Source organism: Struthio camelus, chromosome 2 (genome assembly GCF_040807025.1).
Source record: "Struthio camelus isolate bStrCam1 chromosome 2, bStrCam1.hap1, whole genome shotgun sequence".
Classification (NCBI taxonomy): domain Eukaryota; kingdom Metazoa; phylum Chordata; class Aves; order Struthioniformes; family Struthionidae; genus Struthio; species Struthio camelus.
The window spans coordinates 108,010,710-108,033,309 of NC_090943.1; the positions used below are offsets into that span (position 1 = coordinate 108,010,710).

The following is a 22,600-nucleotide window of genomic DNA, read 5'->3' on the forward strand; positions in this document are numbered from 1 at the left end:
TCCTTTGAAGCGTGAAATTGTTTTATGTTACCTGGATCCCATTCCTGCTTATTCTCCTGAGCTAAGGCTGGCACTCTCCATCAACATTCAGCACATCATCTGCTTACCCCAAGAGCTGTAGTCCCTGCTCAGCTAGCATCTGGCCTGAGTGGTGTGCTCAGAGTGATGATGCATTTACATATGGATGGTGCTTTGAAGATGAAAAGTGTTAAGTGCGGCAAAACTGATATCAATAATTTAAAATAGTGTGAGGGTGGGTGGGGGTAGGTATGTGAGTGGTGTCTCTTTCTATGGCTGTGTAGAATGAGGGTTTTAAAAGCAGGGACAAAGTGCTCTGTATCAAAAGACAGTCTCAAATAGGGAAATGTATTGCCACAAGAGTAAAGAACTGCTTCTGCAAAAGATTCTGTTTTTGGTGTCCCCAAATGCATTTCCTCTGATATATATTGCATTTCTTGTGCCATAGCAAGCTTTCTGGGGAGAAATTGTATGAAGGTACTTACAACTTTTCTACAGGAATGTAATTATACTCATGTTTCATTCCCATGTGGATACTCTTATTCTGCAATGAAGAGATATGAATAATGCCCCTGAGTTTTCCCATATGAACAAGCCCTCAGGCACTTGAACATCAGAGCACTTGATAAGAAGCACTAGCTTGCCAGGGAGCTGAATGACCCAGCGATCTGTCCTTTGCACTGAACAGAACAATAGCCAGACTCTGAGTTTTCTTACACAGTACTTTTTTTAATCAACAAAAGGAAATTTTTGGAATAGTTTATCGTCTTGCAATCAAGGAGACCAATTACATAAATAAAGATCCTCAGATTAATACAAAAACATTAGCTTTGCCTTTGTAACTTGGGCAGCTGTGGCTGGGGAATCTAACACAAAAGTTCAGAAGATGTTGTATGTGTTTAGGCCCAATATTGGTTAATACACCCATGAGCTGTTTTTGGCATGAAGACCTTAAAAACCAACCTTGGACCTTGCAGACCAATAAAAATAAACCAACACCCTGTGACAGTCCTCCCTTCAGAAAGGACTCTTCAATCTTAGGACTGACAATGCAGGTTTGTGGACGGGAGACACATAACACCTAATGTTTTTCATCCTCATATTCCTCAGCTTTATGACAGTTCTGGAACTTCTGAGCAATAATTATTCTTAAGATTTCTATCTCTGGGCAACAGTTGTTCTTTAAAATGATGATAAAGATTGCTTGTCACCAAAAAATGTGAGCTGCTTAGAAGATCTTGACACTAATCCAAGATTAGCTCAAATTTTCAAGCTACCATTAGGATTTTTATTTTTTATTTTTTTGCAATAAACTACCATAATTTTAAAAATCACTCATGTTGCTCGTAGAGAACACAAGGTCGGCTGTCTTGCCTGAGGCGGCACTGAGGACGAATTGCTGCCAAGCCAGAACTAGAACTCAGGAGTTCCTGATCTGTAAAGTTGTGTTCAGTCCATACTTCTTTTGCCAGGAAGACAGAAAATATTTCAATATTTTAAGTTCATCCTTTGCAAAAGCAGGAAAGAAAAACAGAGTAAGAAGAAATCCAAACTCCAGAACAAACCCTATTTCAAAGCTGTGAAATTGATGGAGGAGAAAATTTTTAAGGACATAATCAGATTATCGTAAAGCGTTGGGGACAGACAAAGTATCTTAGGTAGAGATAAGAGGAAAAAGGAACAAGGGAGAAAACAGGAAAAATGAATTCAGAAACATGGCTCGCTTACTTTGTGAAAAGTTGATTTATGATGTAAGATTGAAGAAACTGGCATTTAAACGGGAGAAGAAGAGACTGGAGACAGACATGGTAACAGTTTTCAGAAACAGAAAAAGACTAACAGAAAGAGCAGGGGAGTGCAGTGTCCTAGCCAAATTTCTTTGGGGGATGCGACAAGCAACAAGCTTAAAATGTAGCAAGGAAAATTCAGGTTAGATACCTGTACCACACTTTCTTACAGTAAGAACAATGGAGCACTGGAACAGACCATTTGGGAAAACTTCAGTCTTCTTAACCAACGATTTTTAACTACAGGCTGGAGTGAGTGTCCGTCAGGAGGGATGTAAGCGTAGCTGAATCAGTGATCCTGCCTTGAGACAGCCTTCTATCCCCAGTTCCTGCGATTCTGTGATTTTTCAGCCTATGTTTGTGCTGTTGCCATTTGCTCCCAACACAAGACACACTGCAAAGACATTAGGATAGGTAACTCTCCTTTATGCTGCACGTGCAAACCTGTGTGCAAACCTGGTGACAAGCCCTGGAGTGGAAAGGTAGAGAGCGCTGTTACTTGCAACAGAGCCTGTGGCATGATTAGAGTTCACATATCCCCCCACAAACAGAAAGATCCTCGCAAGATCAGGAGCAACTCAGTACAAAGCCCAAACACTGCTGGGGAACCTGAGCAGAACTTGTGTATTATGGCTGTCCTATTTCCCTGATCCCATTAATTCTTTCCCCATTCTGGGCCCAGAGAGTACCAAGAGAAAAGAAGAAGCATGAAGCCAACACCTGAGGCTGTGTAGCAGTGAAACACTCCATCGTGGTAGGGTTCCCCTTTCCAACCTCAGGTCTGCATTTCAAACAGTCAGGTCAAGTTTCTGTTATCATGGTGTTTTATCCAGTTTTAAAACAGGAGAAAAAAAGACAGTAAAATGAAACTTGGGGGCAGCAAAATGCTGTCAGAAACTGCACTCTGTTCAGGACATTCTCCTTGGCAGGATATAGAAAGGTAAATTGCCTCTGACAAATTTCTCCAAGCCCTTCAGGGATTAGCAGCAGCCACCTTCGTCTCACAGAGACCTCCTTCCCCCACACTTTCTCAGCTCATTAGGTTTCATTTCTTCTTTTCAGGACGCAGAGAACAATCCTCGTGAACAGTGCCTCAGAAACCTCTCAGCAGCAAAGCAAATGGATTATTTGTACTTGGCTGGGCTGTGAGATTGCATATCACTTACGCAGCCGGCTTTAGCTGGCTTTGGTACACCTTCACTGAAGAATAGAAAGACGAGGAGAATCTAACAGATTGTGTGAACACAGAGGGCTTGATTCTCCATTGCCCCCCTGTGCACCTCATAAAGTCACTCAAACCCAGGAAAAGGGAAAGAAAAATACTACCAGTGATGCAAATGAAAAATTCCAACTTATTTTGCATAGATACCAATGACCAAAGGAGGAATAAAATAGTAGAAAAATGGGCTTTTATCTCCACGGTATACAGAGAAAAGAAAACGAAGACAGTGGTTTAGTTGTCATTTACCTTAAGCAGGCAATGCAAATTGCAATCATATGAGAATGTATTATTTTGCACCCCTGTTTTACAGTGCAAAAGTCTATACAGGTATTGGGCAGTGAGGAATCAGGCCTACATGGCCCATTTCTCTCTTCTCACAAAGGCCTTTTTATATTGCCTTGGCAATAGTGGCTATCAAAAATAGCACTGGCATAGAGAGATGCCCAGCTGGCACACACTTTAGAGTGCATGGCCAGGTCAAATGGCTCTTGAATGAATCTTGTGTGCTGGTGAACCCTGGCTATTGGCACAGTCTGCTGCAGCATAATAGTGAGCAGCGATAGCTGGAAGCTCTTCAGTGAAACATTTCTGAGCTATAGTCAAAAAATGACAATTTGTCAAAAATGATATTGTACACAACAATATTTCAACTTTAAAAGTCCCTCAATTTAAATTGCCTTTGAGATCATTTTGAAAATGTCTAAAATACTCGATTCTGAAAACTTCTAACTGGAAACATCTACAAGTTATTTTCTCAATTTTACTTAATTCATACTGAAAAGGTTTGCAAAGTAAAAAGATGAAGATCAAAATTAATCACAATTTTTAAAAAGTGTTCTGATTGATCTACAAAGTGAAGCTTGTTAGTGCCTTCAGCATTTTGTGATGTTGACTTTTCATTCTAATTCACATGAAAAATTTTATGAAAGCTCAAAATCTTTAGCAGAGATTTTCTCACCCAGTCCTAGTGGTCAGATCCAAAAAAGGAGAGATCTGCAAACTGGCTTTAACGTCATCTTTGCTTCCCACTTTGTTTCTGCATATTGGTTAAGCTATTAACTTCGGCTGTAATGGGTTCTGCCTGGCTTCCCTCACTCTGAAGTACCTCCAAAGCACCTGCCTGCTTGGCATCCCTGTTTGGTATCTACTTCACTGCAGCTTTGTGAAATCACGGACTGCATAAGATTCTTCCTGCTGTTCTTTGTTCATCCCTTCATAAAGGATGACTTCTCTTTTATAGATTTACTAATAGCAGTTGGCTGCGCTGGAAATGGCCACTTAATCCAACAAATCTGTTCCCTTTAAATTGATCTCAGCCTCATCTCTTTGCTTGGTTAGTCTGTTCCTGACTCCTTTTCTCCCTATAAAAATGGCACTATCTCTTGATTCATTTCTACCACTTGGGTGCATTAATGCCTTACTCAGCAACTTTCTCCCCATATTTATTGCTCTCTGTGAAACAGGAATGACATTAAGTCATTGTTTATTCCTTCTCTGCATCTCGGGTAACGGCATGTGTTTCAGCTCTGCAATAATCTAAATACACTATCTGTTCCCACATTTTACAAGAGGTGAGTACAGTTGGAGGTCTACTTCATAACACTTAGGAAAGGTAAATTCATCCATTTTTCTCAAGACTTGCACAGAATCCTTATTCCTTAAAAGCAGATTTTTGTCCATTTGGTATTTTGTGTTTTGCAAAACATCTGCAAGTGATAGGCACACACTGGGGTGAACAGAACAAAACTTCTCTACCCCAGAAGATTTCCTTGGCCTCCCTTGTGCTTTCAGGGTTGACATAATGGTGACTAACCCAGAGCAGCAGGCCATAACTATAGTCACAGTCTCTCATATCAATCCTGCTACTCCCTAGTATGAATTCATTGACCCCACCACCCCGAGCGCGTTCACATACACATTGTCTGAGGCAGGAATAGGTATAAGTTGGGACTGGGGGAGAAGAGAGGGAGGACTTTGTTTTCCTTTGGTTAGAAACACTGATCGAACAAAACATTTCCTACAGGTGAAAAATGGAATTGGGAAGTTGGAGGAGTTAGGGACTCCTCATTAATTTTTTCCCCCCGTTTGAAAAGTATGGGCCCAAGCTGCCCGATTTATTCCTTATAGAATTTTCAAAAAATAAAAAATAAATAAAAGAAGCCATATACCATGTTACCTCACTTTCAACAGATCATATGATTGCACATAACGGCCTGGGAAGGTGATAAACTGCAGCTTTTAATGAGTATCAGGTTGAAATATTGGAGCCTTGTGGCTCTAATATCAGTGTACACATCTGGACAACCAACTGTAAAAAAAAAACAAACCCAAAAATAATATGCACAAATGGCATCACTGGAGGAGCACAATCAGACTAGCAGCCTTGGCAGATACTCTTAGAAGCCTGGTGCAGACAAATGTTGAAATCAGCCTGTTGGGGCTAATCTACAGTGAATCCAGGCAATAGGTGGTGTTACTAAGAGCCTTAGTCACTGGCACTGGTACCCTCCAGGAGCCTCAGTGAAATCAGTGAAAAGGTTTACATTTTAGCAAAGCTTTTAGCGGCAGAAAAAAACAGCAGCATGTAGAGAGTGAAAGAATGAGGAGCTGGGAAGAACAGAAAAGCCAAGAGAACTAAAGAGAATAAGAGACCCTGTATTTAAAAATCAGAAAATGTCAAGAAAATGTGGCTGGGAAAAAAATCCCAAACAAAAAACAACAACCAAAAAAACCACAGGGGATACGGACATTTCCATATTCACACACGTGTCTAAGGCTCTATCAAGTAGATGGAGCTGCTGTCCTGTCAGCCAAGAAGAAAAAAGGAGGAAAGACTGCTTCTCTTAGTAAAAGTATTGCATGTCTATTGTAGTATTTTTTAAAGTACTGAAATCTCTAGAAAAGCTATGATCCATAATCCTTTGGCTTTTTTTAAGTTTTGATAAATTAATATGTTGCCGGCTTAGGCCCTTGAACAGCAAAGTGATTGCTGAGTTCCTTTAAAACTCTTTGATTATTTTTGCCTTCTGAAATATAGTTCGAGCTGCTTTTCTGTAAACTGAAAAGGCTTTTCCCTGACTATGAAGGACATATGTGGTAACAGCAGCAAGATCCAATGCATAATCACTTCCACAAGCATCTGCTGCTAGTGCTTTCAAGATACGTGTAATCCAAGCTGGAGAGTACTGTGAATACCTCTCATTTTCCCTTGCTGCTTCCTTAGCGGTTTGGTTCTAGCTAGTTAGAAACAGAATCCCCCATCCTGCTTAAATTGGTCATAATCTCTCCAAGATTCATGCTACAGCAGGAAAAGACCAAACTGTACTGAGTTCAGAATGGGTTCATTCTCTTAAAGGTACGACAAATAAAGTTGCAGAAAAGAACAAAAGTTAATGTTTACTTATAAAAAGAGAGAGTCTGGCTAAATGCAAAGAGCTGAACAAATAGATAGTTCAGCTAATACCCCATGTACCTTTAGAGGTTAGGATTTCTCTATATGTGTATAACTTAAAGTTCTTTGATTCTTTCTCATTCCCATTCAAAACAAAAAAAAATTAAAAAGCAAGACCTGTTTACTGCCCCAAACTTTACACATATGCCAGTTACTTCTTTTCCATTTCCATGTGGGACATTTCAGGTTGTACCACTGTCCTTAGGAAATGGATATTCTCCATAATCCCAAGATGTTAATATTTAGGAAAATATTGTTCCCCAAGGATTAAATTTGTCTCTCGTTCAATGGTTATTAAGCACCTTTCATATCTTGCAGATAGTTACCAGGGGCTAGATACCTATTACATGGAACCAAGGCCTGATTAAATTTGATGTCTAACAACAGCTAAATAAATATCCATGTAATTACTGCAGCTTTCAGAATTTAGCTTTTAATATAAAAAATCAGTATTTTCCTATCTGATTCTAGATTACATATGTAAAAATAAATGTTTTTTCAAACATATGTTCAGGTATGCTTTCCCAAGGATTAAGACTATAACCAACTCTTGGTGATACTGTGAATTCAGACTACACCATGGAGAAACAAAAAATCCTTGCAAACTTATATCCATGGCCTTTTCCTTTAGTCTTCCTATTCAATTGTTTGTGGAGTGAAGGCACTATGTATGTACACGGAGACTCATATATCTATTTGTTGAACTGTATCTTCATGATTAATCCATAAATGTATGGGTTTTTTATTATTCATTTTCTATATAAATTGGAAAAATGCAAGAGTAATTAACAATATGAATAACCACCACAGAGTTTATAAAAATAATGAAAAATTAATGGAATGCTTAATCAAATTCTGCCTTTTTACCCTTTGATTTCTCTAGACCTATCTGGGAGATTAAAGAGTTAAATTTGTTGGATGAAATTCTAGTCTCCAGCTCTTACAAAATATCAGATGAACAGTATTATATTAGCCAAAGCAATATCGCTGAAGAGGCATTAGATAATGCAAGCAGTCTTCATGTATTTTCATTGCCCTTTCTGTAGATATCTCTCAAAACAGAAGAAATGAAGCCAAGACTCAGACAAGAAAGTGATAAGCACTACTGAAATGCCTGCAAATGGAATTTACGTTACATAGCAGGGACAGATCTTCAGCCCCACTTCATCCTTTTTGTGTTCATTTTTCCTCGCGTAAGTACTTACTTACACAAAATCACATGTAATATTAGGGCATGTTTTTAGGCTCACATTGGATTTCGCTTTACACTGGCATAACTTGCTGCCATTTCAGTGTTTACTCTTGATTCTTATCAGTAGGAGAGCAGAAGCTCCTTGCATTTTAAGTGAGCAGAGATAGGAGTAATGTATGATATGTTCAGTTAATATATCTGAGAATAAATATAAAAGTTCCACTGCAGCCCAGAGCTTTTTTCACCCTGGTGTAGAGCTTGGCAGCAAGGGCAACATGAGGCTGCCCTATCTCAGAAGCAATCCAAAAATACTCCTTAAGGACGGCAAGCAACAAAGAGCATCGCTGTCACTGCCCCACATGTTGGTGCAACGATAGCATCTGGCACATTGGTGGTGGGGCCACAGCTTCACCCATACCACAGCCCCCTCCTGCCTCTGGGAAAGGGCTGTGAGCTCTGGGGAACAGGTTCGTTCGTCTTTCCTCCTTTCCTTGGGCAAAAATAAGGCCGGGCTGCTCAAGGCTGCAGCTCGCGTTGCCTCCTCCTTGCTCCCTCTCTCAGCGCTATGTACCCCCCATGGTCACAGGCATGATGATCTAAAGGTCAGAGAGGGAGCAGTGTCTTAGGTTTTGGCATGCAGGGACACGCCAGTGCTTCCAGCAGGCTGTTCCCCCTAAGCTTTGCTGGGTTCGTTTCCCAAATATAGAGTCACCTAAAAGCACTCATCAGTCTTGAACGGTATAAAGGACCTTGCAAACACAGGAGGCAAAACGGATAATGTGAAATGAAAACATTTAAAATAAGTCTTTGAACCAAAGCAGAAACTGAGCGACAAGACCCAAGGCTCAGGAGAGTCTGGATAATTGGGCAATGAGGTATATGCATTAACCCCCCAGTTCTCAAGCACAAGTTCACGAGGAAGCAAAAGCCACTTCTCTAACACATCTTAACAGGGTGCCAGATGGACTGTGGTGTTTTTTAGCACAGTTCCCAATTCCAGGTCTACCCCAGGAAAATCTGTCGTAACTCTCTCAGACTGGCACCTTTACAGGCTGAAGGAGAGCAGAGGCTGAATTAATCCCTCATCAGTGGAGGACCCCCTCCAAATGCCTGCACAATGGTGGGGCGCTGGAGGAGGGAGCTTGGCCACCACTGGCTGTGCTCTGCCTCCGGGGCCGATGAAAAGAGCCTTTCCCTTGCTGAGGCTGGTGCCTGAGGGAAACACTGCATTCACATCAAGAAGGGCAGTGAAAGGAAACAAAGCAAATAGAGCACCAGGTAAGTTGCTCATGTACTGATTTCACCCTGTTCCCACAGTTGCAGGATTTTCACAGCTTCATACAAACTTTGCTGAGAAAGACGTGCTCTCACAATACATCCACTGCAAAACGATTATGGGGCAAATTTAGTACCATCTGCTTTTCAATGAGGGAAAGGCAGAAAATTTTTCTGAATAATCAATACACAGTGAGGCAGCTTTTTGAGAAAGTGAAGAGGAGGAATTTATTGGCCTCCATCCTTTCATATTTTAGGCAGTAAAGCACAGTAAGGCTATGTCTAAGCTGTAGTCGAGGAATTTACAGAGCTGTCAGCTAGGTCAGATGTTGGTCAGATAATGGTCTCTGGAAGCAGCCAGGATTTCAGTGCAGGCACACATACCTGCTAAGGCACTTGAGGAAAAATCTGGTAGCTGGGGTATGCCACTATATGGCTATAAATATTTAACCTAACTGCTCCGAGTACATGTAGTCAGGCTGTAATTACGCTGGAATGCAGAGTAGAGCTGGAGCAATGCCAGATCAATATGTATGGGTTTTCAAAGGGTCTTTGTGTGTATCTCTGAGGACACTTCTACTCTGAAGTGCAATTAAAAGCAGAAGATGACACATATAGGCATAACAACCCATGTCTTTTAATTAAATGAAGAAAGCCATACCAAAGAATACAGTCTCTCTCTCTCTCTTTCTCTCTTGCATAAGAATAGGGGAGATTATTATGAGAAGAGGTGGTAAACTGGCCTTATTCAGCCTTAAGAAGACACTGCCGTCTACAGCTAACCGGAGGGTGTAGCGAAGGTGGACCCCATCTCTTCTCAAAGGTGAACAGTGACAGGACAAGAGGCAATGGGAAAAAGTTGGGACATAGTCAAACATTTAAAGATGTTTTAAAGATGATTAAACACCGGAATGGGGCCCAAAGAGGTTGTGGAGTATTTCTCAGAGATCTTCACACTTGACAGGACAAGGCCTTGAGCAGTCTGGTCTAACGAGGCCTGCTTTGGGCAGGAGGTTGGACTAGGTGACCTCCATGTCTCAGGGCCTGCCTGCATCCTTTCCAAAAATGTCACCCACACAGATTAGATATCAGAGAAACATAATATTCTGTCTTAACAGTTATTACTCAGAATACCCAAATGTTTCTTATAACTGTGGATATTCTTTATACAAAGGAGCCAAAAGCACATATCTGGCTAGCATTTGTCTCTGTATAAAAAAGTCCTCTATGCAGTTGTCTTCAGCTATCTTTTACTCTAAGCTTAATTACAGATTTCATACTCTGGCAGAGCCAAAGCCAACTCAACCTCTGAGAAGCCTGAGCAATGGCAAGGACAAGAGTTTTGTGAATGCCAAGAAACTCCAGAGTTGTATTGCCAACAGGATGAATCCTCAGCAAAAATCTTCTATCCCAAGACTAAATCTCCACCTGAAGGTTTAAGAACTTGTGATTATATTTTAAGTATTTTGTTGCCTGTATTAGGCTACGTGGATAAGGGCCTCAGTATGCTACGTACTGTACAAGCCCAGAGCGACAAACAATGCCTGAATGTGCATTCACATTAGGACTCCTTTACACTTACACTCTTTAGAAGACTTTCAGGAGCAAGACCACAACGTAAAGCAAATTCACACTCAGGTCCAATACTATGGTGTTCTACAGTGTGACTTGTGTACTTCCTCCAAATAGACCCTTAATGTTGAGGAAATCCCACTATTTCTTGTTTAGCGATCTTGGACACAGCTGCAAGATTAAGGACGTAAAGAGACCAGGCAAACACTGGAGGTACAAACATTTTGAAAGGTAACTATCATGTAAACAGCAGAGAATTATCAAATAAATTCTATAGAATTATAAAAACAAATATCTTCTAGTTGTTCAGCTGAATAAGAAATAGCAATACTCTAAATAACTTATCACTACTGTTAGAAGCTTGAATCTTATTGTTTTTTCTCCCCGAAGAAGTAATAATATATGTCGCAGATACAAAAGGGTTCTTGTTTGGGGTTTTTTTGTTTTTTTTTTTAAGAGTTATGCCAAGTTGCTGTTTTCAAACACATGTCAGTGCTGGGAAGAAATGGGCACATATCCATTTTGCCTTCAGGCCAAGCCGTTTAACCAGAACTGGGAATACTGACAAACTTTCTCGATCTCTCTCTCCAGCAGAGTTGTATAAAGCAACCCTTTGCAGCTCTCTGTAAGAAAATGGCCAGTAGAAATAGCACACTGCGTGCTTCCATTTACCAAGTGGAAAATTATTTTTAACATACTCCTGAAGAAAGGTAACAGGTAAATAGCAAGCGTTCTTGCAGTCAGTATAAAGGGGTACATGTCAATCTATAAATCAACAGCTGGCCTGATGCCATTCACATCTGAATGGAAACCTACTGTTTTTACAGAGTTCTGCTCACAGCAGCTGAGCATTAATGCTAAGTAATGTGTGTAGCTATTAGGGAAAAAGCAAGCGTGACGGCACCAATCACGTAGCCCCTGATGAACATCTCTGCACATGGCTGCTTCTTCTAATCACCACCAGAATTTAATGAGACACCTGCAGTTTATCAACAGGCTTGTTCCAACGTAAATTGCCCTAAGAGTACAAAGTCCTCCTTCAAAAATATTCTTCAGTAAACCATAAACCACAGAGTTCATTGTCATGAATCACACACTCCTCATTAATTTATAATTGCATGAGACCATATTCCCCCAGAGATGACCTACAACAGATCTGAAGATTAAGTCAAAGGCTGTTATGATCTCCTAATTAGCACAATTTTCATCCATTTAGTTTTCATGAATAAAATAGTGCTGAAGACGTGGAAACTGACCCTTTGCAATGCTGCAAAAATAGTAACGCTTTGGAAAGCTGCCCCGCCTCAGGTGAACGAGAGCACCGAGAGCATCCCAACGGTCCCAGGGCAGGACCAAGCTCGGGCGAGCTGGGATCCCTCCTCTGCTTGAAGCAGCACCAGCAGTGCCTGGGTGCGAGCGAGTAGGCGCCTGGCTCACCTTCTGCTTCCAAAGCATGGGGGAGGCAGCGAGGGCTTTCAGGAAACTTAGAGGTCGTTCATTATAGTGCCAGAAATATTAAAAATAACACATACCTCGTCCTACGGTTGCCTGGCTACGTTTGCAGAAAGGAGGTGATGAAACCTTTATTTTCTAATAGCAATGTGTTCTTTGGTGCATGGTGAAAGAAACAGAGAATGGCATCGGCTAGAAAGAAAGAAAGAAAGAAAGAAAAAAAAGCAGCTCTTCTGAATCAGTGAGCTTAGAGAGAAAGAAAAGGCTTGTTCCTAAGAATTAGGGACATTGTCACCTACCAAGAAAGCAGCTGGAAATCACTGGCATGAATTGCTACATCTATAGTATATTCCAGGCTTTATTATCTTGCACTAAAACACGTTATTGCCATCGCAAGGAATTCTGTCAAATGTTTCTGTGTGATCTATTCACTAGCTGTCTCAAGCTCCCCAGGAAACTGGCTGTGAATTATTCTGCTACCATTGGCTTTTTAATGTCTGGGATGAATATCTGTGGAGTTTTGGTCTAATTTTGTCATAACCTGTAAATATCTGTTACTACCCTAAAGGGCCCGCCAAAATTTTTACCACGGTATAAGTTGTGGTCAGTGCTAACACAAGCTCGCTGTTCGTAGTGAGGGAAAGAAGAGGAGCAGATTGGTGGTGTTACTTAGAAGAAGAGCATTTAATAGCAGCATCAAAAAAAGTAATGGAGATTTCACTCTGCTCCTCGTTTGTTGTCCGATACGGCCTATTTGTCAGTGTTTGCCTCTCAGACATTTCCTACCCTCTCCCCTGCATTTCACAATAGCTGCATTTCACACAATGCCAGCTGGTATAAATAGACACATCTCCAGGGAAGTTAATGGAGTTGGGGCTTTTTACACAGTCTGAGAATCTGGCACAGAGCATTGTAAGCTGGCTGTGCAGCCTCATGATTTATCAAATGGGTTATGTCAGTGAGCCACCCGGAGTCAGACAAAATAGTTGTCTAATAGACCTTCCTATCAGAAAAGCCACAAATACTCTCAAAAACTAGTTTTGGTAAGTACCTTTTGAAATATATTCCCCACAAAAACGGTCAGAAAATGTTTGAAGTTTGTTTTAACACCATTCAGTGATGTTCCTATCATCTAAACAAGAAAATGACAGAATAAGTTTCTTCAAAAAAATAATTTTTTACTAAAGAAAAGTAGGCAGAACTTTCTCAGCTAGCTGCAGTGTCAGGGAATAATTTTAATGGAATTTTCACTGGAGAAAACTTCTGTTTAAAATAGTCTGGTCCATTGGAAGGGAAAAATTAGCAATCAAGCCTCCACTGGCTGCAATCTAGCATCATTCTAATGACTATTTCACAACTGGTCTCGCTGTGCAAGTGAACTTCCACAGTGTAGTTTTGTCCTGACATACGCATTTGTTATCTGTTATCTCATATTCGTTTATCTGTTATCTTATACCTGTCACCTCAAGGCAGCCAGACATGGAGAGAATACATTTCTTGCAGAGAAGTAAATTTATTTTTAACCATGGGAAACAAGCAGATGATATTTAACAGCAAACTTCTTGGGGGGTTGTCCTTCCTTAAAAAACAAATACAAAATAATCTACAGAAAATACAAATTTCGGGCTTTATCGACCCCATTGGTTCAAAACCTCATCCTGGCTGTGGGCTCATCATGGTCTCATCAATGTATTTCCTAAACAAACCCCTCAGGGTCAACCCCGTGGGTCCTCCTTACCACCACATTTGAGTCCATAGCTGTACAGAGTTAGTTGTGTTATAGGTTGGGCTATGCTGATAAAAGAGTTTGTATTCCACTTCTAGAAGATGTGACAAACAATCAATTTCCAAATTACATGAAAGTGATCTATGTGAATTTTTGCGTGTGTATGTTTTAGTATTTTCCCATGCTTGGCTTGCCATTATGAGCCCCCAGGATATAGAGGCCAAAACCCTCACAAACATTAATGCATTTATCCTCAAGCAATACCTCTACAAAGCAAGGCTTTATTGCCATTAATTTTTCCAAATATTTAAAGAAAGCCTCATTTATAAAGACTTTTGGAGGGCAAAACATGTAGCTAAACTGCTAGTTGAATCATTAATGGTCATCGGGAGCTGGATACGTTGCAGGTAGATACTCATACTAAATACTTGCAGCCGTCTTCCAGGCACTAAAGTCTCTTTTGAGCATGGCCTGAAATGACCTGTTGAAGGACTCAAGCTGCTTGGAGGAAAGGTAAGAGTGAAAGCCTGCTTTTTGCAACTGGATGCCAGCACTTTAGCCCCAAAGGCTCCAGCTCCTGCACAGTCCAGCAAAACACCCTGAAGCCCTACTACTGCTGTGGCTGCTGGGTCTGCAGCCGCAGCCATCTCCATGGTCTGCAGCTCTGGAAAAAATCAGGCAGTGGGATCTGGGGAAGGAACCAGCAGCCACAGTCTCTCTCCTGGAGCACTTGCAGGAGGAAGGAGAGGAATTGCAGCAACGCCTGCACTACAACTGTAGGAGCTCAAGTTAACTTATAAAGGTTAGCTCCTTGATACTGAAATCAGCCTCCCGTATCAAGTTCAGTGCAACTTAATTTGCTTTCCTTTTCCAGTAATAAATGTCTCTGAGATGGCATTAGGCAGTATTTCAGAATAAAGTTGATGATGAAATATGTTGGAACATATATGCAGTGGAAATGAATGGTGAATAAACACTGAATACACAGCCCAGGGAATGGAAATGCTTTGTCCCTCATCAGTTGAATCACAGCCGGGGGTGGGGGGAGTCCGAACTAATTCCATTAAGAAATTCAGAATACACAAGAGGCACAGGAAAAATTTTAAACTTAGCAGGAAATCTGTTCACTGTGAAGCCACTGAGTGAGTTGGCAAGATGAATCACTCGGAGGCATGGAGCAGAGCCAGGGAAAACAGACAGCAATCCACCCGGCATTACAGAGGCATGCTGGGGATAAAATGCTTAAAAGAAGGGCAGTGCTTCCGTGTGGTAGATTCAAGGGTAACCTAAGTATTATTTCTTGTTCAAAGTCTCCATGGTAGGCTGCTAGGGAATTTTCTAGCAATTTTTTTTTAATTGAGAAATAGTAATGAGTCAAAGCAATTTTTTTTGCAAAAATATCCACAGGAACATAAAAAGGGCACTGAGCTAGCGTAGTTTCTCGCCAAGTTACCTGCTAGGCTTTATGCCTGGGGTCTGCTGCTCTGTGACTGTTCAGCCAAAGGTCCTGCAGATGCCAAAGCTTTCAGGATCAGACACTTAGGAGCAGCTCTAAATTGAGAGCTGCCTCAAAGCGTCCGACCCCAGTTTCTAGCTCCTCTTACAGAACTAGTGTTGTGGAAGCGCCAACTCAAAGGATGCTTTCTAAATAACAGGCTCACCATTAAGGAACAGGGTAGCAAAAGGGGACTTGGAGCTGCAGAATTGCCCGTTGTATCTGGGATTGCTTGGTTGCTGTGAAGTATGCTCACTCTGCTGTATAAAAGTAACTCCCAGTTTGTCACCCTTTATAGCATTATAAAAATGGGCTTGCCCTCCTTAATAGTGAATGTAATAGCTGTATATGGACAGAATTTTTAATTAACAAGATATTCATATTTTTTCATTACTGAGATGAAAGTATAAGTAATTATGTTAAGTAATTTTGGCTGCAGCTAAACACACATTAAAAATCAGATAGTCTTGGCTCAGTCATTATGAAAAACTCATCATTCTGTGCTACTCATTCTCAATAACGGATGCATTAAAGCACACCTGATTTAAAATGCATATTGCAAATACAAAGTGCAAATTATAGCAAACCAAACTGCAAGAAGGCTTTTCATGGCTCTGTAGCGGGGTATTCACCAGTAGTAACCCAGGGTCCAACAAGTCACATTTAAGTCCTTATTCTTGTCATTATTTTGAGTGTCTGGCTCCCCTGGGAGCAGCAGCAGAAGCCTTAGTGCATTCACTGGTGCAAGTCTCACTACAAGCCTGTAGAACTCGGGAAGACCCAAGCGCTGGGGTCTAGTTTCTCACCAACCTCAATTCCCAGCAGCCCTTCATGCCAGGTACATGAGTCCCTCCAAAAACTCATTTGAATATTGAAATAATGTTGGGTTTTTTTTCCAAAACTGAGGCAGTAACCCTCTTTTACAGTTGCAATTAGATACGGGCCATATTTACCAATTCTGAATCTTAATTTCTCCAAGATGCCTGATCCCAGTGTAGTGTTCCCTACAGCTTCTGTGGGCTTTGAACCAAGCCCGTGATTCTCCACTGAAACTAGTACAACTCTGTAAGACTACATTCGGAAGCAATTGCTGGATCAGATCCTTAATTTGTATTTGACAATGCTCAACTCATACGCACACTAGGTGGGCGGGGGAATTTGATGGCTTTCAGATTGTATGGGGAAAAAGGAAAAATACTCTTTGTTCTGTATTTGGCATGAAAATGATTAATCTTTTTATATTCTTTTAAGTTAAGACGTGGATGTGGAGCGAGAAAGACTAAGATTGTAATCTTTTCACTAAAGTAAAATAATTAAAAGGGTTTCAGAAACTCATTTATTTCCACATGAAATATTCTATTTCAGACTTGTCTGGAAAAGTGTTTCAGAAGTTAGTAATTTAAAGCAAGCAGCTGCATACTGATACAAGGGAAATATCTCACTGCAGCTTTAGATTATAGGAATCCACTAAGCAAAGGTACCAATTTTTCTTTTTAATTTTGAAAAAATACCGCTGGTTAGAGTACTAGTCCAAAACTAAATCACGTATCTGCTTATTTTGCAGGAGAAACATTACAGAAGTAGGTTTAAATAGCTGCAGCTTTTCTGAATAGCTCACAAACAATAATTTACTGTGAATGGAAAAGCTACTGAATGCTTCTTCCTCTAATTATTATTCATTTGTTACATAAGGACTGAAGATGTGATGCTGTTCATAAATGCACTTTAAACACTGACTATTTATAAACGTTATGCTTGCTCTTAAAGTTACTATCATGGAATTGTGATTTAAGCAAGTTATATGCATTTCTAATGCCCACTGCCGTGCACCCTGAGCAATTCTGAGCAGCGTTTATCTGCTGGGCTCAGAACGCAGACTGCTGTTGCCATCAATATCTATATGGTGCTTGTAATGGTTGGTTTTCCATGTAATAGCCTGTTCTTATGCCTTGACTTCTGACAGCTCCCTTTCATCAAATGATAAAATATTTTGTCAAATGAATCAATGCTTAGATGGAAAATGTGTTTTGGGAGAACTGGTGGTGGCTTATTTATAAGCCAGTTTGCTCAGTCCATTTGCCTGTCCTTGGACTTGTGGTCAAGCTGAGCCTGGAGACAATCAAATCCTGGTAACGTTTACATTTGATGTAGACGTGGAATAACTTATTAAGTCAAAAAATTATCGCAGACTGACACCCTGTAACACAGGGGAATGTGGGGCCGAAGAGGGCTGGCAGGCTGCACGCCGGCTCGCAGTGGGGCTGCTTGATGGCCCCTCAGAATAAAATAAGCTGCTCTCTTACTGTGAGAAATTTTCACCTACAGATGTCTCCTGGGACATGCGGGCCTATGATCTTCTCGGCAACTTTTCAAAACTGGACTTTTCAAAATTATTTCCATACCCACACACATTTGGAGTTTGGCAGAGTTGGAGAAAAAGGTCAGCAAGGGAATTTAGGGTTCAGAAGGTCATGCTCACTTTATCTGTATTTTAATTTACCCTGAACTCAGACTTAAGCCCAGAAGGAATTATTAAATATTGTAATCTTTTGTAGATCACAGGCCATTGACTTTCATCCAGTTACCCTCTGTCGAGGCCCCCAAAATGTTTGTTTGATTACTCATCTCTTCCATGTGAGGTTTGACTGTTGATTTGAAGATATCCAGACATGGAAAATCCTCCACTTTTCCTCATAATTTGTTCCAATGGCTAATCACTCGCACTTGTTTCTCAATTAAATCTGTTCGATATTGGCTTCAAGCCATCTATGTCTTGCTCATGAAATAACACAGCTTTGGTAAGTCAGGGTCATGTATTTTTAAGCTATGTCCAGCCAAGCAAAATGCTCTGCAGGAACGTATCTGTTAGCACTTCTCATTATAAATTCTTTATACACTTATTTAAATGAATTTAAAGACCCACCTGGATGTGATCCTGTGCCACGAGCTCTAGATGACTCTACTTGAGCAGAGGGGTTGGACTAGATGATCTCCAGAGGTTCCTTCTAACCTCAACCGTTCTGTGATTCTGTGAATCTGTGATTCTGTGAATTTAAATTAAAAAAAATGAAGTGAATGTAAATGACAGCATTTTAAAAGGCAGTGAGCACAATATAGGCATATGGCTTTATTTTATCATTTCTCTAGGCAGACATTAAGGAGAATTGGCAAAATACAAAAATCTATGTGTTTGTTCTTGTGCTTTGAATAACAAACATCTGCATTCTTCTCTGCTTCAAGGAACTGTTTATGAAGCTAGTTAGAGAAATCCACTGTCTAAGGAGCAGGCCAGATACGCACTGCAGTCTGCAAAGGAAGAGCAGCAGAGGCTTTGTCTGGCTAAAGAGAACGAAAAAGAACTTAAACCTGTCACCTGTCTCTTACAAAATTAATGAAAAAACCTATAATCCTAAGTATTGTTTTAAATTGCTGTATTTTCCTTAGAAAGCTATTTCTTCTTTGCCAGCTTTACACTGAAATCAGGACAGAAAAACTGAGGCTGCAGACGCCCAGAAGAAACAGGAATTATAGAAAAAATGCAGCAAAAGCAGCAGAGAAGAAGAAACAAATCTGAATCTGCATCCATTGAAACCAGTGGAAATGTTGCTTCTAATGTTAATGTACAATTTCCTACTTTCACAGAAATATTTCTTCTACATGCTCCTCTCAGATTCAAAACATTTTCATGTCACTGACCATTTCAATGCCACCGCACTGGGGCAGTCTTTACGGCTGGATGTGAGGCACGTCACTGCAAGGACACACCGGCAGCCTGGGACAAGGAAAGAATGTTTTGTAAATCCACCAAACCTTGAAGGCAGCCCACAAAGATGTAAAATCAGGAAGACAGCCCAAGGGCAAATGCAGAAGAGCAAACATTCACACACACACACACACACACACACACACACACACACACACACGCACACACATGCATAGGCTGCAAAAGCAACATACTACTCCAGAAACTTGCTCTCACCTTTCTAATATGAGTTTCAAAGCAGACCCCTACAAAGCAGTCTAGGTAAGGTTTACTGTTATAACTGAAATGATTGTCTAACTTTTTTCTGTTGCTCTCCACCGAAGGAGAACAACATTGCCTATAACTTATCATTTTGAATGAACCAATTACACAATTACGGTTAGTGCAGTAGCCCAGTTCGGCCCTTTCGCACAAGTAAATGAAATCAAAGGCAACCCAAACACACTGAGGTGTTGCACCTTTTCTGCAGGATATTCTGGCACAGAACTAAGTGCTATTTCTGTAGATTGCCTGCAGCAGATTTAAATCCTGCTTGGGCTGAATAAAAGAAAGATAATGCTACTTCAGTCTCTTCAAGTCATCTGGGTTCTGTTTTGATCATATTTCAGGAATATTTGCGTGCTTTCCCTATAGACTGTAGGCGTATTTTTGTAACATAAAGTTCTCCTTTCTAAGGTCATTTATTTTCGTTATGTTCAACACAGCCGTGCTGACAAATGGGAGAGTAAGGGGCATGAGAACCGATTTCCCCGTTTGCTCCCAAACTCTGAGCAATGCCAAGAGTAGCTGGGGGCCAAATCTCACATGGGGAAGCTCACACGGCTTCTAGTTAGCAGAGCAAAGACCTTGAGGCTTTGCCTCTTGGGCCACGTCCATACCCCTTGGTAGGTTATGCCCGAGGGCAGCTGCGGCCACAGCACTCCCGTATCCACATCGCAGCCCTTTAGGGCACCCGGGCAGTCCCGCGCATGGGGTCCCTCCCCAAAACCTCGCAGCTCACTCCCAACTTGTTTACATTACACACATTTGGGGCCCTAACTTTTTGTTAAAGCCTGCAGCCACAGGTTTCCCTGAGCGCCTGCACAGGCGTGTACGTGGTTCCCTACAAAGGCCAAAATCTGCTGGTTTGGTCTAGGCTAAACATGCCTTTGCTTTCCACCCTCTGGCCTTGATGCCCTGTGAAATCTCAGCCCAGTGTAAGGGCTAAGAAAAAGAGAAAGGGAAAGGGAAAAATGTCCGGAAGCAGAGAAACCAACTCTTTGCAGAGGTAATGGTTAGCACCACTAATGGATCCACTTTCTTTATTTTTTCTTAGCCCTCACATCAGCCACACATTATTTACCTTGAAGAGCTAGTTCTGGTAACACCTAACGGGAACCAAGCTGTGCGGTAGGCACAGCTGTGGCGAACTTTTCGTGTTAGATAGCTTCTGTGTCAACACCAGCTCTGGCAGGGTTGGGGAGGTTTTACTAGTATCGACATCCCTTCCGCCTCCCCGTCTTGGCACGCTACAGGACCACTTGCCAGATACCCGTATATGCAACAGAAGGAATATCCTTTTTTGGCAGAGACCACTGACCTTTGGGCATAAAAGGATGCAGGAGGACAGAAGAAAGCTGATGGTGCTGTCAGAGGAACATCACCATCTGCCTGAAATGAACGGCACGGTCTCAGATCCTAGTGCACTAGAAAACCTGGTGCCCAAGAGGACATTGCTCCAGTCTTGGGCTCTGAGGTCCCTTCAAAGACCCTAGAAAAACTTGCAATGGAAAATAACCGGCTTGGGCTGGTGTATACGCAGGAGCCAAGCCGGGCGGTGACTACACTGCCTAGTCACAGATTTCTGGCTGGCAAACTAAGAAAATGCGCCAGGCCGGGTAGGGCTGTGGGAGAACCTAGTGCTGTCTGACTGCCTGGGCATGCCAGGCTGCTCCAAAATACGTTTCTGCAAGTACTCACAGCCAGAATTAGCTGCTGCCTGGCTTGGGAGGGAAACAGCTCCGCGCGGCCCACGTAGCACCATGAACCGGCTTGCACAAACCCTGCCAGGCTTGGTAGTGAGCGGGGTTAGCACATTTGTGCCAAGACATAGATCATTTCTGCTAAGATATTTTCTGCCAGGGCGCAGCCTGGCTGTGGGAAGTGCTGGCTTGCTCCAAAGTGACACAGCAGGCTGGATCTGAGCGAGGCCACAGGTGGCAGTGCCTGGGGGACGCACAAGCCGTGTCACCCGGCTTCACTGTCCGCTGCTCGCTGGGGAAATTCGGGTCCACTGGATGGGGCAGGACACTCAGGAACGGGGCAGCAGGAAAAACAGTAAGAAGCAAAGAGCCCCAGAAATCATCACCAAAACGACCCCAACCTCCGATGGTGCTGTCACGTCACTGGAGGAAGCTGGACTGACAGGGTGTAACTCTGGGAAAAAATAAGGAAAGTTGAGGCAGCACGTTGCGAGTGCCCGGCAGAAGCAGGGGAAGCTGATGAGGAAAGGGCGAGGAGGGGCAGGATACTGATGTTTACAGCTCTGTTGCTGTAATTAAAGAAAGATTTTCCACCCCCCCCCCAAAGAATGAAGCGTTTAAGACAAAGGTAAAGGAAATCTAATATATACGGCTATGAATCAAATACATTGATCTCAAAAGGCCAAACTGGGGAAAAGAAAGCTTACTGCAATTCTTATTAAAATCTCCTTTTAAAAGACATCTGGCTGTGACACTCTGAACGCATTTAATCACCTCTCTCCTTTTAAGCAACAGAAAGAACAACCTACACTGCATAAAAATTCTTGCTGGCCCAAACATGACTCACTAGAAATGAAAAGTGTCCTTTATTAATTACCTTCTGTAGAGTATTCCCAAAAGCACATTATTCACACTGAAGTTTTAAGTACATTGCAGTTTATGAGGCAGAGGTAAAAAGACCTTCTATCTAATGCGCACGCAGACCGATGGCTCGCAATCGAGCATGCACAAACCTGCGGGAGAGTGATGAAAATAATACAGAATTAAATGTGATTGATTAACTAGCTTGAACAGGAGCGCAGTAATAATCACAGAGGGAGACATGATTTCATGTGCAAAGCACTTGATGGGAATCGGGTGACCTAAGCTCAGCTGCAGGCGTTGATATTTAGCAGCTCTGCGTTCTTATCACTAGTCCGTGGCTCCCACCATTTGCTTCTCCTTTCTGTTTGAGGGCAAGCTAGTCACAACAGGAAGTGGCCCGTCCGGGCCAGTATGCTAGTTTCACATGTATGCAGACCTTCTGAGCTTACGTGACCTTTATAACTAAAAATGAAGAATGAAATTTATTGCTTGTAAAAAAAAGAAGTGAGCTACTGCATAAATATTCTGTTATGTTCACAAAAATCCATACACTCTATGCTGAACTTTTCTTTCCCCAGTGATCCTGTTAAAAGGATGCTATGCTATTATTCTGAAACTTCTCTCCCTGATTAGGCAGTGATAAGCATTTACAGTTGATTTGAAGAAGCTAAACTTTACATCAAATTTCCCTTGGGTACTGTGTGAAACTCCACAGTACAAGAACGTTGCTGTAACTTAAACAGATACTGCCTCTTTGGAGAGCTGAAAATAAAAACACTGTTCTGGTAAAATGTAGCCCTGACAGGTCTATTACACTGTTTA

The 22,600-nt window shown here is 41.6% G+C and overlaps 1 long non-coding RNA gene across 1 annotated transcript; it reads right to left on the reverse strand.

The window, feature by feature from the left end:
* Window positions 1–113: 113 nt before the first annotated feature.
* Window positions 114–21,879, reverse strand: LOC138066002 (uncharacterized). Its single transcript, XR_011139109.1, has 5 exons — window positions 21,792–21,879; window positions 18,887–18,962; window positions 18,114–18,234; window positions 12,050–12,161; window positions 114–2,199 (listed from the first exon to the last, which is right to left on the reverse strand). It is a non-coding gene; the product is annotated as an uncharacterized lncRNA (long non-coding RNA).
* Window positions 21,880–22,600: the final 721 nt, after the last annotated feature.